At 40.3% G+C, this 21,593-nt stretch overlaps 1 protein-coding gene and 1 pseudogene across 3 annotated transcripts in view; both read right to left on the reverse strand.

The window, feature by feature from the left end:
* Nucleotides 1-21,593, reverse strand: part of SNTG1 (syntrophin gamma 1) — an 836,056-nt gene that overhangs the window by 701,819 nt on the left and 112,644 nt on the right. The window lies entirely within an intron of this gene.
* Nucleotides 18,972-19,085, reverse strand: LOC142871984 (uncharacterized; annotated as a pseudogene).

Consider the following 21,593-nt stretch of genomic DNA (forward strand, 5'->3'; position numbering starts at 1 on the left):
ATTATATAAAATCCAAATTTCAGTGTCCTTAAATAGTTTTATTAGGTCATAGGCACGGGATAATTTGTGTATGTATTGTCTATGACTGTTTCCTCACTAACACAGCAGAGTTGGATAGTTGCAACATACACTATGTGGCCCCTTAAAGTTTAACCTCCCTAAGGTTAAGCTAAGGTGCTCTTTAGCCCTTTACAGAAAAATCCGCTAGCTCTTGACCTAGTGAGCCTCTTCACACAGCTAGGAAGTTCTCAGCACTTTGCTGACCTGTCCAAGGTCCTGGGAATTGTCCCAGCAGAGCTAGAACCAGAACCCCACATGCACTGCCTGCCTGTGGGCTCTTTGAACAGTGGACCACTACATCCTTGCATCTCTTTGGTCCTGACACAATCAGAAATCTGTAGGGTTTAGTGCTAGAATGGAGTTTGACAGTTCGGAAAATCACCCAATATTAGTCTTATTATATGTATTCATTTTATGAGGTATGTAATTTTTCTGATTTGATCATTACAACACATATTTTTAATAATTTTTAAAATCTCTGCTTTAGAAATGAAGAAACTGAGCCCACTCGCCAGCAAAAAAGGAAATCCCAAGCTAGTTAAGGGGTTGGGCTAGGATGTTGAACCAAGTCTTCTGACTGCGACACCTGTGCCCTGCGCTGCACCCTGCCGTCTCTTAATACTGGGAGCTGTTCCTCCTGCACTGGACCCGAGTACAGTCCACATCATATCCACCTGCTGTCTCAGTCTGCCTTCATCTAGCTATCTACCTATCAATCTGTCATCACTATCTAAACCAACAGCATGCTTCCTATATTTTAGATGCTATTGTAAGTGCTTTCTAAAGCACTTACAATAATAATCACTTATTGTGTTTAATTCACATAATAATTGGAAAATTTATTTATAACCATGTAACCATCTCTTAAGTCCTTATGCCTAGAAATTCTTGAAGAATCAATAACTTTTTCTGTCCTCATCAGACCAAAAGTTTTCAATAGCTAATTTGATTAAAGAATTTGTTAGTTTTGTTAAAAATGTTAGATAGATCTGTTTATAGATATGATTTTTTATGAGAAAGCAAGAGGAAATCCAAGGCTATACCCCTATACTTCTGTATAAACCTATGGTTCTCAACCTAGAGTGCATTTCCGATTACTTTGTAGAGCTATTAAGAGATACAGGTTCTAGGCTTCATGCCACACTTCTTGAATCATGATCTCTGGGTAAAGTCAGGAAACACTATGTTCAAAACAACGGTGACACTCATGTACCCCAGTAGAGACTGAGCAAACCAAGCCTTTTTTTTTTTAGCTTATTCTACCATTAGAGGATATTGACATAATAATTTTGTTTAATTTTATTTTAATATGCTTTATAAATCCTGGTTTAATTTTGGCAAACAAGAAATACATTAAAAAGTCACTCAGGATTTTTAACTGATATATCTACTAAGCAAGATTCATGATTCCTTCTAAAATATATTTAGAGAAATTTCTCCTCTTCTCTTAGATGAAAATATTGGCAGTCCCATGACTTATCTGATATTTTTTGATTAAAAAAATCTATAACTTTAACTTACATATTCTTAATATAGCAATCAAATATTTCTGATCTTATGCTATATTCAAAGCATTGAACTTGATTTAAATTTATATCATCTTCTTTCCTTAATTGGGGTCTTGGTGAGCTGACCTCTGTAGAGGAAAACGTGATATGATCTTTCTCTTCTTTGCTGTGTCCCAAGGTTGCAAATTGTGTTTTGTTTTGTTTGTTTTGTTTTAAATCTTTTCAGTGTTATATGGAAGTGGCAGTGAGCAGGGAAGAGATGTCAGAAAGATGAAGTTCCTATGTGATTGGTGTTAGCATAGATGATTTCTTTTTCTTTAGACTTGGGAAATGTTTAAAACTTATTGATTCTCTGGTGGGTCTTAAGAGATCCGCACTGAGAACTGCCCCCTAGACTTGCTGTGACGTGCGTGATGCATGTGTCTCAGGATGGCAGCGTTCCCCCCAGCCCATGCTGCTGGTTCTTGGGGGAGGGAGGTGGAATGTGTGCTTACCTCCCTCTGTTGTAGTCTTCTCATTGCACAAGAAACACTCCCTGACAACGTAGGGATGCAGTTTGATCCTAGAGCATTATCATTCTGTTTTAGAGCAGGAGCTATACAATGTCTCAGCTTCTAGGTGTCTGGGCATGAGTCAAACATGTGTCCACTAGGTTCCGTAACTGCAGAGACTCATAGTCATCTCGTTCTGTTGACACCACTCATACCGGCTTGAGGCGAAGAATCTGCTCACTCCTACAGCTCTGTCCAAAGACTTCTCTTACTCAAATTATTTCATTAATCAGGCTGCTTTTACAAATGCAATGCGAGTAAGGTGCCAGAAATCACCTAAGCAATTTTCAGTTATTTCTTTCTAAACTTTTCATCTTGGCCATGCTGGTATGCAATATGCAGGCTTACCAGCATATGTGTGCCTCAGTCAAAGGTTCTAATTTAACTTCCTGCTATGCAAGAAATAATTCCAGAAGCCATAGGGGTCTCTGTATGTAGAAACTATCCATTAAGATCATTTGCTTTGCTTATAATCATATTCCTGGCTTCATTTCAGACTTGCTTATATAGATTCACTACTGATGATGCAAAATTTGTATGTTTACAAGCTCTTGCTAAGTGATTATTTTACATATTAAAGTTTGATAAAGTGCATAAAACTGTGTTACTTTCATGCTTTTAGAGTAAGAGGACAGAAAATAATAGAAAGAAAGGAAGAAAAGGAAGGAAATAGATTAAGATAAAGCTAGTAATCCTAACAATACCATATTTTAAAAAATCAAAACACTGAGGATTTTCTTATGAATCAATGGCTGATACACACATGGACACAACATTATTTTCATTGCTTTAATTGCTAAATAGAATATTATTTGTGAAATAATCAAAATGAAAACATGCACATCTGAATCTCAGAAAGTAGGCATTTTCAAAGATAACTGATATCTGAAAAATAAATTATTGGTTACCTTTAAAGATATTTAGTTCAAACTCTTCATTACTTAGGTACCAAAAAATTAAGAGCAAAATTAATAGCAGTTCTAACTACAAAGACAGAAAAGCCCTATGATACATTGAGACTACACAGGAAGGATTTGGTATAAGATTTGAATTTCATCAAAGTAACAAAGGCCAGTAAATTTGCAATGCAAAAACTATTAATAACACCCTTTCAGTGAACTTTCAAAATAAGCATGTATTATAATAAGTCCATTTCTATAAGACTTTTATTTTATCCCTGCATTATTGTCATTTGGATATGAAATGAAAACAGACATTTCTATTAGTAGTGATAATGAACTTTTCAAATTCCTTAGTCCTCACATATTTATATCTTCTCTTATAAATATAATCCCACAAAAATTACTGAGATTAAATTATTATCAGTTCTATACATAGAGTTTTAGTATGATTTCTATTCTGTAAAAGCCAATTATTAGTTGAAATTACATGGATCTTTGGTTTAATGGTAATGTCACAAAGCAGACATTCCATTTTATCACAAGAAGTTAAGAACTGACACAAGAAATGGTGCTTTTCAGATAAGAGATATAATCACATTCTAGAGTTTTCATTTCTTTAAAAAATACATCTTTTTAATCTGGCATTTAGTAATTTAGAAGATTAATTTTTTCCAGGAAGCTTTAAATATCTTTTTGTGGATTTGGTAAATGTAAATCTCTTACATGTAGTCCTCTAGTATTAATCCCACATTCTGGAGTCTTAAGAAACCCAGTAACTGATCTCATTGAGCTTTCGGTCTAGCCCAGTGCAAACATCCACTTATTTAGTGGACATTACAAAGGGTATGGCTGACATGATGGCAGAGAAGATTCAGTGCCCTGTGGGTACATGCACCAGAACGTTCTGCACTTGTCTAGGAATGAGGAGGACTTTCCTGAGGAAGTGTGGCTTAAGCTAAGGGCTGAGGATAAACAGAGAGATCCTTCTATTTTATTTTTTTAGAGATGGGGGTCTCTCTCACTCTGTCACCTAGGCTGCAGTACAGTGGTGCAATCAAAGGTCAGTACAGCCTCAAACTCCTGGATTCAAGCGATCCTCCTGCCTAAGCCTCCAGAGTAGCTGGGACTACAGGCATGCGCCACCATGCTTGGCTAACTTTTTTTTTTATCTTTTATGTAGAGACAGGGTCTCACTGTGTTGCCCATGCTGGTCTTGGACACCCAGCTTCAAGCAATCTTCCGCTACAACCTCCCAAAGTGCTGAGATTACAGATGTGAGCTGCTGGCCCAGCTGGAAGAATATGTCAGAAGGGCGTGTAGAAATGTGCAGAGGCTAAGAAGAACCCAGTGCCTTGCACACATTGTCATAATTGTAACTGGAACATGGTGGGTCAGGAAGATAGTGACAGGAGAAGTGGGGAAAGGGATTGGTCAAGATACAGAACAGCATATGTGAGTGTCCTCACTCTAACAAAAATGATAGAAAGAAATTGGTCCAACAGAAAGATTTTATGTCAAGACAATTGTTGTCATAGTCACATTTTTGATTTTACCTGCTCTGTGTAGCCTAGTTTAGGGGCAGGATTTTCAGCACATTAGCAGTCACCTGGGGGGCCTGGTTAGGGAGACTAGAGAGGGTGCCCTGGGAGGGAAGAGATGGGAACGGATCCCAGAGAGAGCTGGTGGTAAAATTATACTTGTTAGGTGCCAAAGGCAAAGAAAATCAAAGACTGAGGAAATTATCTCATGCACAGACCGATAACAAAATATGAGAGGAAAAGGTTGGAAATACAGATGGCCCCTGATTTACAATGGTTAAACTTACAATTTTTCAACTTTACAATGGGTCTATCAGGACATTAAAAGCATTTTCCAGAAGATGGGTTTATCAGACAAAACCCCATTGTAAGCTGAGGAGCATTTACACAGGATAAGGTAGAGCTATTTATTCCAAAGTGTGAAAGATGAAGGATCCACATGCAGCTGTGAATTTCACAGCCATTTCTGCTAGGAGCAGAGACCCCTTCTGAAGGAAAGAATGGTAACCCATATTTTTACTTTGCTCTTGGCCAAACTCATTCAGAGGAAAGATAAAGTTCCTATTGTCTTGGTTAGAAAGGCTATCAGATACCAAATCTAGGAGCCAATTCCATAACAGACAGGCATGAATCGAAAGGGAAGTTGTTGCTTTTCAACCCAGGCACAAATATGGTTCCACAGCCCCTTAAGAGCTTCCCTGAGGCTACTCTGTCTGAATAAAAGAAGGTATAAATTGTAAGAGACATATAAATTTTAATGAAATAATAAGGATGATTTAAAAGAAAAAAATCTTGGCAATTACAGCTTCTACTGAGCTCAATCCCTTTTAATCCCAAGTCTATTTTGTTTTACATTAAATAAATTCTCATTTTTGTCTCTCATCTCTCTAGATTCACAGTGACTTACACTGTCATTATCTTACAATAGTAAATGTTTAAAGTCTTTAGTCATGTTATTTTCTTAATTTATGCCACATAATTTATTATAAAATATTTCAAAAATTCATGAAATCGGAACGGTGCAGTGACCCTGCCTGTACCCGCCCTGCGTCTCCGACAGCGGACACTTGTCCCTCCCTCCTCCCGTCTCTTCTGTTGTTGCTGAATTTAAAGCAGTTCTGCGGCACCATTTCATTTCAACTCCAAATGCCCCTTTGTGTGAGTCTACCAAGCAAGGACATTTTTAAACAATAAAAATGCCACGAAAATCACTAATAAAATAAATAACAATTACTTAATAGCCAAGTCATTTTTAAATTTTTCCTACAAGTTTCATAGATTTTTTATTGTTTTTTTTTTTAATCAAGGTTTAAACAAGGCCAACGTGTTCTATTTGTTTGCTCTGTCTTTAAATGTCTTATGTCTACAACTATCTCCTTTGCTTTTTTCTCGACGTTTCTCCATGGCATTTGTTAGTTCAAGAAATAGGGTTGCTTGTGCTGTAGAACACCTCACAGTGTGAATTGACATGCAGTACTTAACAATCCCTACATTAGCTTGATCACGAGTCACTCTTCTCAGACACATTTTTAATTCTGTAGGTTTCATGCATCCCAAATGACCAACAATTGAAGGCCTATTCTATAATTAACCCATACCTATTATAAATGCTTAATAAGAAAGATAACAGATGCCCAATAACAAGACAAAAACAAAATGCTGTAATTTACACAGTAAAAAAAGATGCATGTCCCACTTATTTCTAACATTTGACAAATTCAATTCTAGAAAAACCAAAGTAAATGGTGGGCTTTAATGTTTGGTGCAAGCATTTCTTCCTGAAGTGCATGATGAGGAGCTCTCTCGGTCTCCAGGCTGAGACACGGTGCTGAACCAGTGACAGCCTGAGCAGCACAGGTGGCCTCCTGGTGCTTTTCAGAGATGTTCTAAGCAAGCCTCCTGCTCGTAGTTGCCTTTCTGCTTCTCTGTTTTATAAGCTGCACAAGTGCTTGACTCAACATGACTCATCTAAGTTCTCATTTCAGAAACGCAGTGGGGCTTCCGAGAGTCTGTGTGGCGTGCTCCCTTGGATGCCTGCCCTGGGGCACACGGAGACCTCGCCCGCACATGCTGCGGCTCTGGTCACACAGGCTGCCCAAGCAGGCCAAGGCCACATCCACCCCGCCACACACCAAAAGCAAGATTGGCAACTTTTAAATCATGATTTGTGGGTCTGAGATTTAAATTTATGCCACCATATTCCTAGAAAAGATGTAACACAAATATGACCAATTTGACATAAAAGCAAAGCATAGAAACTAGAAAATGCACATCTATTAAAGCATTCAGAGGAATTCAATAATAAGAGTTGATATAGGAAATAAGGAATATATTTAATAGGCAAATAAAAAGTAAATCATTAATTTAAAAAGGTATGGGGAAAGATTACAGGAAGATAATCTTTTCTATTAAATCTAGATAAAAAGGATCTGTTACTATGCCCCAATGAGAGGACTTTGCCTCTGCTAATCCATATTTTAGACAAGGAGATGACCTGGTAATTAAACTGAGTTTTATTCCAGAAGTTATTTATTTATCAGACACAATAATCACACCCAAGCGGAGACTAAGATAAATACAGGGACCGACTATGGCCATTTAAAGCAAACAGCACCCCTTTTTGTGAAATGCCTTGCTGTTTTGTGACTCCGGAACCAATGGGACTCTGCGCAAAGCACAGGCGTCTTCAGCCCCACCGGAGCACCCCAAGGGCTCCTGCCAGGCCCAGCACGGAAGATGAAGTCCTCACATGGGACCCCAGGACAGGGTCAGCCCGTTTGAAAGGCAGACCAGCACCGGGTTCACCAAGATGAAACCTGCAAAGGACACTCTTGCCTCCTGGTGCTGGCTAAGCCAAGTGTCCATGGAGTCCTGGTGTGCCATGTGCTGCCACACAAAGGGGTCCAATGAGTGATTAGTGCTGCCTTGACGGCCGCGTAGGAGATGCCATTTACCTTTGGCAGGCACTTTCTTCCCCTGGGCTTTACTTCAACCCTTTTGCATTCTACCCTCTCCACCCACCATCTCATTCTTTGGGTTTTCTTAGCTGTGAGGCCCTGACAGTGAGAATTGAAGTTTCCCATTGGCCCCCATGATTATAAGAAACAAAACTATCACCCACACGGTCAGAACATCGAATAGGAGACATTAAACTTGCAGGCCAGATTTATAACATTGTCACCTTTAAGCCAATATATTTTTTCTATATCACTATACCCAATTGTTAAGATGGAAAATAATAAGGCAAAAATATACTGCAATATATACTAATTGCAAAAGGTAACTGGAATTAATGTGGAATTGTTTCAATGTGTATCTGCCGACCTCTAATAAAATTGGCTAATTAGTCTTAAATTTAGCGCATGTTCTCTCACCAACTTACTAAAAAACTTTTAAAAATATTTAGAATTTAAATAAACAAGACAGAAATGAGAAAAATCAAGAGACCAATTAACCTATAAATGAGATAAATTTCCCATTAAATAAATATGCATTAATTCTTTATCCTTATGATAACACTAAAATACTGGTTTAGGAAAAGCAGCTATAATAAAGTCAAAACTTTATAAAATATTAAGGACATTCCTTAAAGTATCATTTGGTCATTAAAATTTTGTGTGTTCAGAATTCTCCCTTTAATGATTCTTATTCATGACTTAGATAAGGACTTTGGAATCAGACTGACTTTTTTCCTTTACTTTTCACACAAAACGGGAGGAACAGAAATTTCGTTGGTGGAAATTTCCAAATCTCCAAATTAATGTGCAGTGGCATGAGGCCAGTGTAACATGAACCTAACAGGTGCCCTTGTCAGGGTGACAGTAATGGATCTACTGGTCTCCGTGGCCCCTGAACCCGCTGCACTGGGGGATTGAAGAGAGAGAGAGAGAGGCGCCCATGGAGGTGGTCAGCTGGGATTCACACCAAGTCCTTTCTGTGCTGTGGCCAGAGACAGCACCCATGTGATCTTGGGTGCTGCGAAGAGAACTGCACTTCCCACATCCAGAGACCTGGAGGAGCCCTTTCTCCAGGACACCTCTGGGCTTAGTCCGCCCAGAGGCAAGCCGTCACCTCTGGAGGCTCTACTTTAGGGGGGCGGTGGAGAATACTGATGAGCACCAGAGGCAGGGCGGGAAGAGTGTCTCCCCTGCAGAGACGGTGTTTTCCACGTGCGCAGAAGGCAAGGGCAAGCTGGAGGCAACAAGTGCAGAAGGACAAGCACCGGGAAAACGATGGGGCCACTTCTGTATGAATCCATGAGAAAGAACGAGGCCGGGGTGGAAATTCAAGGAAACTAGATTGTAGCTGGGGGTGTGGAAGGAGTTTCTGATGATTAAATTAAAAGCAAGTGCAAAGGGGGCCGGCAGGGATGGCGTATCAGAGGGGACTTGAATGTCAGAGGAAGGTTTGAGTGAGACAAACCATATAATCCCTGTAACCCCTCAAACTGCATGATTATTCTCTACTCTTTCATCCGTTTCTAAAGGGAGATTATTATTATTATAATGACTATGATTGTTATGCATTTACCATATCCCATACGTATCGCTATTATATAAATGTACCCATTTTACTCAAAACAGCTCCCAGATAAGGGACAAGCCCAATGTTTGCAATTTGACAAGATAATTAAAGAATTTGCCCAAGGACAACCAGCTACATAAAGGACAATCCAGAAGTCAAATCCAGGAAATTTGGCTTTAAAACTCACAGTGTATCACCTCTTCTCTTAAAATGCACAATGAGTATTAGGAGGGGCAAGGTAAATTTAATTCACATTACAGAATAATCTGAAGCACTGCCATTTCTAACTACTCATCAATTGTACTCTTATTCCCAAACTTACTATTAATCCCACTTAGCATGAGGAAAGGCGGGGACACAGAGGAGGACTCCCATTCTGAGGTCCTGGCTCACGGCTGGCGTCACGGCCGTCTCAGGGTGCTGGAGAGAAATGCAGAATCTCAAGCCCCACACCAGACTTGCTGACTCTGAACTGCCATTTCGGAAAAATCTCGGCACCATTCACCCGAGGTCCAGGCTGAGAGCACTGGTTTACCAGACACTCCTCAAAAACCTTGAAAATACGCCATTTAAAATAATACCTTTAAAAATATCTGTACTTTAACAAAACTGTCCTCTAATTAAATTGTGGAAATACAGACAATGCATACAATTTCCTAAACCTAGAAAATAAATGTACTGACTGGGCAACCCGCTTGTCACAGGAACTTACTCAGGAAAGGAACCAGGCTGCCCGACGCTGGCAGGCAGGCGCGAGGCAGTTGTGCATCTGAGCTGTGAATGGAGAGCTCCACCGTGCCCAGCAGGTCGACTAACGTGTGTTGTTGAAATGTATATATTCACGTCCCAAGAGTCCAGGTTATATAACCTTTATTTTTTATTCTTACTTAAGTTCTTATATATGTCATAAGCATGTAGTCCCAAAAAAGTGTCAGCTGGCAAACGATACCTATTGTTAGAACACAGTTTTAGGCAAAATAAAACATATTTCTGAGGAAATGAAACCATAGTTCTAAACTTGCAGAGAATACTTGCCTTGGCTTAAAAAGGGCAGCTTGGTGTTTAGCCTGTTTATACATAGTAAATAAATACACGTTGATATATAATAAATATCAGCTAGGTCATCCATTCCTTTGACGAGCCCACCTTCCCGTGTGCACCGGGCACAGTTCTAAGTGCTGGGGATGCCTTAGCAGTGACTGTTCCCCCGCCCAGCGGGAGTTCCAGGCTGGTGAGGAGGAGTGGCCATGATGGCGGGAGCAGCGAGGGTCGTAGCAGGGCAGTATTTCTGGGAATAACTTACCCCAGACTACGGAGCCACCCTGGAACAAGCCTACGAAGAAGCTTAATGAGTGAGTGTGCGTGAACCCAATGGGTGTCAGGGTGGGACAGTATTTTTAGGCAGAATAAAGAGAACATACCCAGAGTGGAGGGTGACACTGGGCATGGCACACTAAAGAACCAAAAAGGTTGTGCAGAAGCTGCATAGAGATGTCACTTTTCTTTTCCTCATCACTAAAATGGTGTCAGTCCGGCCTGTAGCTTCTTTTGAGTGTTCAAGAGATCATATATGTGAAAGCCTGTCTGTGAAACAGCACACACTTAACTCATATGGTTGGGCATTCCCATGTAGCAAGTCTAATTAATTTTCATGTTCATGCACACTTTACACCAATTCCAGCCATTGCAAGCAATCCTAAGTGGAGCTGCCGTGGGGAGACAGCTATGCATGAAGAGGCCAATTTTTCTACATTTTGCAATGTTGATTCTTTATGACCTATCTTTTTCCTTGCTTTTATTTTTCCTCGCAGGATCTCTGAAATGAACCCCAAACCGGCCTTCACCAAGTTGTCCTTTAGTTTGGTGATGGCAGGTGCAGGCCGTGCGTGGACATCTGTCCCAACGCGTCACCCGGATCGCTCTGCACCGACTCCATCTGGCCCTCCACGCTGCCAGTGCCCACTTTGGAGCCCGTCACAGACGCTCTCTTCTGTGTCTCTGCCGCTCACACAGGCGCGCTGGGAGCCCGCGCGAGCGCCCGAGCCAGCGTCACCAGTGCGACCCCGGCAGGCGGGAGGGAGGGCCGCAGCCTTCTCCACCGCCTGAACTTGGAACCCCAGCTGACAACAGCATGGAAGTGGAACCTCCCTGACCACAGAGGGCACCAGACTTTTCCTGAGGGAAAGTCCTAGTTTTCACACAAACTTCTCTTACAAGAAAGTGAGAATTTTAACAACGCTCAAAATACTTGACTTGTGTCTTTCCAGAAACTTCCCATGCTTACTCATGCGCCATCGCTGGGATGAACGCACTCAAGGAGGAAGGCCAGGCGGGCCAGAGCGGCACTTCCTGAGACGCCGAGACGTGTGGCGCTCACAGCAGGCGGGAGAGGAGCCCCTGTCCTGAGGGTGTGGTGCGGGAGGCTTGCGGACGAGAACGGGCCGCGGAGGTGGGCTGTGGGAGCGAAGATTGCTCCCAGGTTAGTAAGCAGATGAGGCAGGCACAAGTCGATTCGTTTATTGACAGATAGCACCGATTCTGTGAGAGGAGCTGTCTGTCCCATGGGACCACTGCGAACAGCTCAGGACTCCTCAGCAGGGTGCGCAAGGCCTCTGCCGGGGCGTCCAGGGCGTCCTCAGGAAGACCCGGCGCTCCGCGTGCTGAGGAAGGCTAGCCAGGAGGAAATCCCACAGCAGACAAGTGGGAGGGGGCAGAACAGTGACTTCTAGTGCACACTGCGCCCGGCCTCCCCCAGGAAGCGCGACGAGGTGGAGCGCAGGTTGCTCCGTGCCAGGTGCCAGGGAGCCCGTCCGCCCACTCGGGAAACTGGGCAGAGAAGTGCCGGCCGGCCGGTGGGTGATCCAGCCCCATCTGCATCTCGCAACCTAGGACGAACAGATGCCGCTCTCAGAAACGACGTCAATTGCTAGAACTGCCATGCAGGCCGCATGGAAGCCAGGTCTGGGGCAAGCAAGCTCCCGCAAGCGGCAGCCCAGACTCCCTTCCCCAGCCACCCCGAACAGCCCGCTCTTACTGCTGAAGGACTTTCAAACGAAATTAGCACCGATTTAAAAATGCTGGCATTAGCTTTGTATTTAAATGTCTTAAACAGTGAAAACAGCGTTTATTTCTAGGAGCTTAGACAGCCTTGTTTGTTTTCTAAGTACGTGAGGTAACAAGTCTAAGAAACGTTTCATCGAGGTTGCATCATTTATTTCTTCTAATGAAATGAATATAGGAGTGCGTTTTTTTATTATCCTTCTTGCCTGTTTTAAAGCTTTCTTCTAATGCTTTGTAAGCATTCTGGCAACAAGTTTGATGGTCCAATTGCTGAATTTATTTGGATTGAGAAGGAAAAGCACTCTAATTTCTCGCAAAGCCTAGATCCTTAGGGAAGTGTGCTTGATTGTTCCAGATTTTTATGCTACAGACTTAACAACAGAAAATCTTTCATCCTTGCCACCCTCTTCTTCATTGAACGGCGGCCTCTATAATTAAAAAATGCAATTAATTAATCTTTTTATCATAGTCTAAAGAGTGATTGCTGAAAATACAATCTCCCTTCTTACTGTTTACCTTTTCCCATCGGTGACTTAACAAATCATGTCAAGAGATTGTGGAGCATCTTCATATTACGAATGATATTAGGACAGTTATGAACTGAGTCCCCCCCCACACACTGGCATGTTGCAGCTCTAACCCCCCATGCCTAGCGTGTGGCTGCACTTGGAGATAGGACCTTTATCCTCCAAATCACCCTCCAAAAAGGTGACTGAGTTGAAATATGGCCATTACTGTGGGACCCAATGCAGTCTGACTGGTGTCCTTATAGTGATAAGAGATTAAGATGCACAGACACATGGGGAGGGGGTGGCATCACACAAAGAAAAGGGCCCGTGTGGACGAGGGAAGGCAGACGTCTGCAAGCAAAGGCTTCCAAGGAAATCCACCCTCCAATGCCTGGGTCCTGGGCTTCAGCCTCCAGGACTGTGAGAAAATAAATGTCTGTTGTCTAAGCCACCAGTCTGTGAAATTTGCTATGGCCGCCCTGGCAAACTAATACAGCGCGACACCGGCTATATAGATCGATTGTTATTAAGAATAATGGATTACTGTTACCTAGCACTGTGCAAGGCAGCTTTCAAAGCAGCAGCATCGACAGCATCTTATTTCATTTTCTAAAACAAACCCATGACTTGAGTAAATGAAAGAATAAACCCAGGCCCAGTAAATCTCTGTGTAGGGAATTCTGAGTGGCGACCAAGGAAGAGTGGACAGCTCCGAGGCACGATTATCTGGGATGGGACTAGATTAATGGTGACCGTAAATACCAAGTTAGAAAAGTTGATTATGTTTTTTAAAGAGTGGGCAGTTCCTGTGATTTCTAGGAGGTGAGCAGCATGAAAAATGCGGTGTTAAAAGATTAATCAAGTACCCACTTTTCCTTCCTAGAAAGTGGCCTAGACATGCTTTCCGTATTTGCCTTCAAAGTACAACTAAAAACGTGAGCACTGTGCATGTGAGACATGCTTCTAAGCAGACACGGCCAGGTGAGAAGAAGGCAGAGCAGCCAGGACCCTGCGAACGACTGGAACCCCGGTTACTGGAGAAGCCGGTGACCCCGCAACGTCCATGCGTGCAGACAGAGACGGCCCGAGAGAAGCCTGCTCTCTCTAGCCACAGAACCACGAAAGCAGCAGTCTAGCAAGACAGAAGGCTTTCAGCCCATGCCTGTTCTACTCCAGCCAACACCACAGAAGAAACGGTCCCCACTCCACTCGCACCGTGAACGCCCGCCCGGGCCAGGCCGCGTGAGGCTCAGGCTGCGACGGCCCCGGGCTGGCGTCCAGGGGGGCGGTGGGGAGCCAGGACCGCCACCTCGCCAGCAGGCAGGGCCCCGCGGGACGAGTGACGACCAGCCGCGGTGGGGCCCTGGGCACCCGCCCCGCCAGCGGTGACGCGGTGCCTGGCCGTGTCAGGGGAGGGCTCGGGCCTCGGGACTTCCGTCATCGCCCAGCACTAGCCAGGCTGTCCCCACCGCGCCCGACCCGTTCTCAGACGGGAGGCGTGGGTGGAGTCTGTGCGGGAACGAGCTCTCCCACCCCCGTGTCAGCAGGGAGCCCCTCTCCGCCTGTCCTTGTGCAGAGTGGGGTGCAGAGCGGGGCCTGTCCTTGCACACCCCACTGGCAGTATCAGGGAGGTGTCCCCTGGGCCCGGCGGAACTGTGTCTGGGAAGGACTGCTAGCGAGCAAGTGGGAAATAAGATTCAGTCTCATGATAATGAACTTAGCCTATTCAGGTTGCTACGACAAAACACCTTAGATTTGGTGATTTATGAACAAAAGACGTTCATTTCTCACCGTGCAGGAGGCTGGGAAGTCCCAGATCAAGGAGCCAGCAGCTCCGATCCTGGCGAGGGCTTCTCCGCAGCTGTGTAGATGGTGCCCGTGCTGCGTCCTCTCGTGGCAGAGGGAGGGACCCCCTGCGCCGCTTTTCTAAGGCACTATCACACTGCAGATTAAATTCCAGTGCACGAATTTGGGGGACATCAACATTCAGACTATAGAAATACCCCAATACATAGATTTCATATGAAAATAACCTGTATAACAAAAACCTGGAGACGATTTCAAACTGAAAGAGAAAGACCATTAACATATGCCAAAACTGAAATTACACAAATGATGTTAGAATTCTCTGAAAAGAATTTTAAAGCAGTCATTCTCAAAATGTTGCAATGAACAATTATGAAATGCTTGAAACAAATGAAAAAAAACTAGAAAGCCTCAGCAAAGAAATAGAAAGTCTAGCAAAGTAATTAAAAATATAAAGAAACAACAAATGGAATTTTAAAAATGAAAAAAACACAACAAACAAAATAGAAATATTAATAGCTGAGCTCAACCACTAGATGGACAAGACAGATAAGAGAATCAGTGAACTTTTAGATAAAGCAATTGCAATGACTCAACCTAAACAGAAAGAAAACAGACTAAAAAACAAAAAAAAAAATAATAATAAACAAATAGAGCCTCAGGGATCTGTAGGATTATTACAAAACATCTAATATTCTTATAATCAGAGTTATAAAAGGAGTGTAAAATGGGCAAGACTAAATAAACACTCAAAGAAATAATGGCTGAAAATTTCCAAATTTGGCAATAAAATACAAACAAATTTAAGAAGCTTAGAGAATCCCAAGCAGAATAAACCCAAAGAAACCACACCAAGTCGTGTCATTTTCAAACTTCAGGAAACTAAAGATGAAGATAAAGAAACCTTGAAATGCCATTGAAGCAGTAACTGCAGGACAAACAAATCAAGCCATAGCAAATTTCTCCTCAAGAGTCTCTGAAGTCACAAAGAAACTGCACAACATATATCAAGAGCTGAAATAGAGGAGTTGCCAGGCCAGAATTTCACCTAATGAAAATGTCCTTTAGGAATGAAGACAAGATGGGGACATTTTCAGATCAAGGAAGTGAGGAGAATTTGTCACCCACATACTTAACCTAAAATAATATAAGTATAGAACGCTATCAAAAGGGAAAGATCATATTTTTTAAAAATCCTGTATAATGGGGAAGGAAAAGAGAATACGGAAAAAAAATTATGTCAAAATATGTTATCCTCATTTCAGTTTTCCAAATTAAATTTGAGGGTTTTACAATGTGACTCTTAGTATACTTAAAAGAATTAAGACAATTATAAGTGAGGGAACTAAAAGAGAGACATAAACAGCAGTAAGAATTCTAAGCTTTATGTGAAATGGTTAAAAAATGGTATACCACAAAAGTATTAATCAAAAGAAAGCAGGAGTGGCTACATTAATATCAGATAAAGTAGATATTAGAGCAAAGAAATTTGCCAATGACAGAGATGGCCATTAAATAATGATAAAAGAGTCAAGAAGGTCAGTAATTTGTAATATATATACACCAAATGACAGACCCACAAAGTGTATGATGCAAGAACTGATGGTATTGATATATCTAAAATTATATTTGGAGACTATAACACAACTTTTCAATAATTGAAGAACTCATCAAAATCTTCAAACAAAAGCATTGAATGAACCTATACAGAATATTCCACCCAATAAATTCATAATGCATACTATGTGTAAGTGCTTGGGAAACACATACTAAAATAAGTCATATTTCGAACCATTAAAGAAAATCATAAAAAATTAAAATAATTTAAATCACACAGAATATTTGATCAAAATAGAATCAAATTAGGAATCAATAACAAAAAAAACCCAGGAAAATCTCCAAAAACTTAGAAACTAAACACGTATTTCTAAAAATTCATTGGTCAAACTGAATAAAAATGAAGATAAACATAAAATTTGTGAGACACAGCTAAGGAAGTGCTGTGCTTAGAGGAAAATTCATAGCACTAAATGTTTATATTAAAAAAGAGGAAAATTCTCAAATCAATAATCAAAGCTCCTGTCTCAACCCACTGGAAAAAGAAGAGGAAAAGAAAATCCAATCAGGAAAAAGAAATAAATAACAAAGAACACAAAATACTAAAATTAAAAACAGATAAAACAGAAAATCAATAAACAAAAAGTTCATTCTTTGGGAAATATCAGTAAAATTGACACACCTCTAGCAAGACTGACAAAGGAAAGGTATGCTATTTTCATTTCAGTTTTCTAAATTGAATTTGTTAATGAAGAAGACACAAGTTACAACAGGAATAAAGCGGGGAACATTAATTACTACAGACACTGTAGACATCAAAAGGGTAAAATGGATTACTATTAAAAACTCTACACATAGAAGTTTTACAAATTAGACAGAATGGACAAATTATTGGAAAAATATACTAACAAAATTCATCTGAAGTAATTTCAACCCTATAACCATTAAGGAAATTGAATTTATGATTAAAAACTCTCCAAAAAAGAAATCTAGAAGTTCAGTAGTTTCATGGGGAATTATACCAGATATGTAAAGAAGATTAATATAAATTCTATACATTCTTTTTCAGAAAATAAAGGAGATAACACTTCCCTACTCATTTTATGCAGCCAGTATTTATTACGCCCATACTAAGTACCAGACTAAGAAATTACAAAGAAACTTCAGACAATATTATTCATGAATATGGATACAAAAATTCTTAACAAAATATTAGTGAATAAGGTTTATCAATATAAAAAAAAGAATTACACACCATGACCAAGCATGGTTTATTCTATCGATGCAAGGATGGTTCAACATTTGACAATAAATCCATATAATATACCATTCCGCAAGCTAAAAAAGAACAATCAATTAATCATATCAACTTAAACAGGAAAAGCATTTGTCAAAATTCAGTAACCATTCATAATAAACTTCTAGATAAACTAGGAATAGACAGGTAAAAATAACTTCCTTAACTTGGTAGAGAGTATCTACAAAAATATACAGCTCACATAGTACAAGGCTAAATGTTTTACCCTGAAGACAGACACCAAGGCAAGGATATCCACTCTTACCACTACTCTTCAACACAGTACTGCAAGGTCAGTCAGTGCAATCAGATAAACAATGGAAATAAAGGTAAACACATCTGGAAAGATGAAATAAAATAGACATGATGATCTATATAGAAAACCCTGAGAATCTTATACAAAAAGACTAAAACTCATAAGCGAGTTAGTTCCCAAGATCACAGGATACAAGTTCGACAAACGAAAACCAATTGCAGGCCGGGCGCAGTGGCTCACACCTGTAATCCTAGCACTTTGGGAGGCCGAGGCGGGCGGATTGCTCAAGGTCAGGAGTTTGAAGCCAGCCTGAGCAAGAGAGAGACCCCATCTCTACTAAACATATAAAGAAATTAATTGGCCAACTAAAAATATAGAGAAAAAATTAGCCAGGCATGGTGGCACATGCCTGTAGTCCCAGCTACTCTGGAGGCTGAGGCAGAAGGACTGCTTGAGCCCAGGGGTTTGAGTTTGCTGTGAACTGGGCTGGTGCCATAGCACTCTAGCCCGGGCAGCAGAGCAAGACTCTGTCTCTTGTAAATAAAATTTATTTATTTATAATAAATAAATAAATAAATAAATGCCAACTGCATAATAAAAAATTAAAATAATAAATTCTTCAGTAAGAAAAAAATCAATTGTCTTTTTATGTATTAGTAATAGCACATCAAAACAGAAATTTAAAATGCAATATCATTTATAGTGAGTAAAAGATTATTTAGGTTTAAATATAATAAAACTATATAAGAATTATATATTGAAACAATAAAGAACTGTTGAAAACAAAATTAAAGATCTAAAATACATATTATGCAATGTCCATGGATTTGAAACCTCAGCATAGTAAAGATGTCAGTACTCTACTAACGTTCATACAGGCGTAACACAATTCTTACCAAAACCCTACCACATTTTTTAATTGATATATTTAAAGTTGCTCTAAAATGTATGTGGAAAGGCAATGAATCAAGAATAGATAAAGCAATTTGGAAAAGAAGAAGGAGGTGGAAGAAACCACTCCACTCAATTTCAAAAGATATTATATGCAAATCAAGACCATGTGGTGTTGAGAGAGAGCCTGACACATGGGCCAGTGGAGCAGAAGAGGGAATCCAGGAGCAGATCCACAGCCGCTGTTTGACAGGAGAGCAAAGACAATCAGGGCAGGGAGTATGGTCTAAATAAGTGGCATTGGAAAAACTGGCAAAAATATGAACCTCTAACTTTAAACCTTACAGCATATGTAAAAAAATAACTCAAAATGAATCACACAATTAATGAATCATACACTAATATGTAAAAATTTAAACTATGAATTTTTTAGAATAAAAATTCAAAAAAATTTTTTTTTTAATTTTTTAGAATAAAACTTAAGTAAAAACCTTTGGGATCTACAGCAGGTAAAGAGTTCTTAGACATAAAACCAAAAACAAAATCGATTTAAAAATTTGAAAAATGTATTAAACTGATCAGAACAGATACTACACTTGATCTCAGCCAAAAGGCTAAGAAGGTAGGAGTCTGGGGGATGGCGGGTGGAGGGGCTGGGGGTAAACCCACAGCTGATGGAAACAGGGCGCACTGTATGGAGGAAGGACACACTTGCAGCCCTGGCTTGAGCGAGGCAAATGCATTATATGTAACCAAAATGTTTGTACCTCCATAATATCCTGAATAAAAATAAACAAATAAATAAATTGAAAAACGGACTTCATCAAAATTATATCTTTTACAAAAAATCCTGTTAATAGGATGAAAATACAAACTACAGACGGGGACAAAATGTTTTCAAATCACATATCTGTCAAAGCATTTGTATCTACAACACATAAAGAATTATCAAAACTCAACATTAAAAAGACAAAAATTCCAATTTGAAAATGGGTAAAATATATGACCTAACATTTTAGGAAGATTATATATATATATATATATATATATATATATATATATAAAATATATATACATACACACACACATATGTTCCATATATATACACACACATATACATACACACAATAAACACACAAAAAGATGTTCAACATCTCTATCCATTAGGGAAATGTAAATTAAAATATCCATTACACATTTAGACATTCTGGCTCACATGTTCAAAGAACTGAACAGTTAAAAATTATAATGGAAATATCAAATTCTGAAAAGACCTTGGAGAATTTAATATTTTAAACATTCCCCTGTCCAGGTGCAGTGGCTCACACCTGTAATCCTGACACTCTGGGAGGCTGAGGCAGGAGGATTGCTTGAGCTCAACAGTTAGAGACCAGCCTGAGCAAGAGCAAGATCCCATCTCTACTAAAAATAGGAAAAAAAAGAGAAAAAAACATTATCTGGACAACTAAAAATAGAAAAATCTAGCTGGGTGTGGTGGTGTGCACCAATAGTCCCAGCTACTTGAGAGGCTGAAGCAGGAGGATTGCCTGAGCTCTGGAGTTTGAGATTGCTGTGAGCTGTGATAATACCACAGCATTCTGCCTAGGGCAACAGAGCAGGACTCTGTCCCAAAAAATAATATTAAATAAAATAAAATAAATGTGCCTCATTGGAAAGTAAAATGGTGCACTCTAGATAATATATTGGCAGTTTCTTAAAAACAAAAGAAAAGAAAAGAAAAACTAAGCCTGCAATTGCCATATCATCCAGCAACGGTACAGCTGACCACAGAAATGAGAATTTATGTCCTTAGAAATACCTGTACACAAGTGTTCATAATAGTTTTATTTGTAATAGCCAAAAACTGGAAACAAACTAACATCAGTGAAATAACTGAATGGTGAAATAAATTGTGGCGTATCCATGCCATGACACCATGGAATACGACATAACAATGAGAACAAGCTGAGTACTGATACACACAGTAGCTTTGATAATCTGAAGGTCACTATGCTGAATATACCATAAATAGAACGCCAACCTCAAATATCACATTCTGTATGATTCCATTCATATAAACTTCCTGAAATGACAAAAAAAATGACAAAATAACATAGTTGAAGAACAGGTTCGTTGTTGCCAGGAGTATGGGGGTACATGTGACTATATCTATCTATCGATCGATATAGATAGATACGTGTGTGCGCGTGTGCATCCACATAAAAAATCATTGTTTGTGACAGAATAGTTTTCTGTATTGATTGGTTTCAGGAACATGTGACAAAATGACATAGGACTATACACAGTGTCCCAATGTCAGTTTCATACTTTTGACAGTCTAAGGGGTAACCATTGGAGAAAATTGGGTAAAGGGTACACTGGAATTTTATGTACTCTCTCTGCAACTTTCTGGAAGGTTATATTTATTTCCAAATAAAAAGTTTTAAAAATGACTAATCAGTTAAAAGATGAGATGAATTGAATGAGTAGGGAATAGAAACAAAAGGTCAGTGTAACTCTGTAGTCTGAACAGCTATATACAATGAATTGTTTTAGTATGTTAGCATCCACACTGCCGTACCAAAGTGCCATGCACGGGTTGGACTGAAATAACAGAAAGTTCTGCTCCACAGTCATGGAGGCTAGAAGTCTGGAATCAAGGAGTCAGCAGGGCCGTGCTCTCCCCAGGAGACAAGCTTGCCTCATCTTCCCCAGCTCCTGGTGGTCAGCAAGCCTTAGCATCACTCCAGTCTGCCTCTGTTGCTGCATGGCCTCCTTATTCTACATGCCTTTCTTAAGGTCCTCCCCAATCACATGATCTCATCCCAACTATTAAATAATTACATCTGCAAAGACCCTATATCCAAATATCCTCACAGTCTGAGGTTCTGGGTGAACAAGGATTTCTGGAGGATACTATACAGTCCAGTTCAGATGGGTACCAAAATGGCACAGGATGTGCCTGGATACTGCTGGTGCTAACACCTGATTAGCAATGGAAGGGACAATGGGGACGCCAATGCCAGAGAAACATGACAACAAACCCTGAGCACAGGTGAGGTCTGGAGAGCATGCAGCCCTGAGCGATAAGGCTACCTTTTGATATAAAAATGACTGTTTTTTCCCCTTCTACC

This window comes from Microcebus murinus, chromosome 7 (assembly GCF_040939455.1).
Source record: "Microcebus murinus isolate Inina chromosome 7, M.murinus_Inina_mat1.0, whole genome shotgun sequence".
Taxonomy (NCBI): domain Eukaryota; kingdom Metazoa; phylum Chordata; class Mammalia; order Primates; family Cheirogaleidae; genus Microcebus; species Microcebus murinus.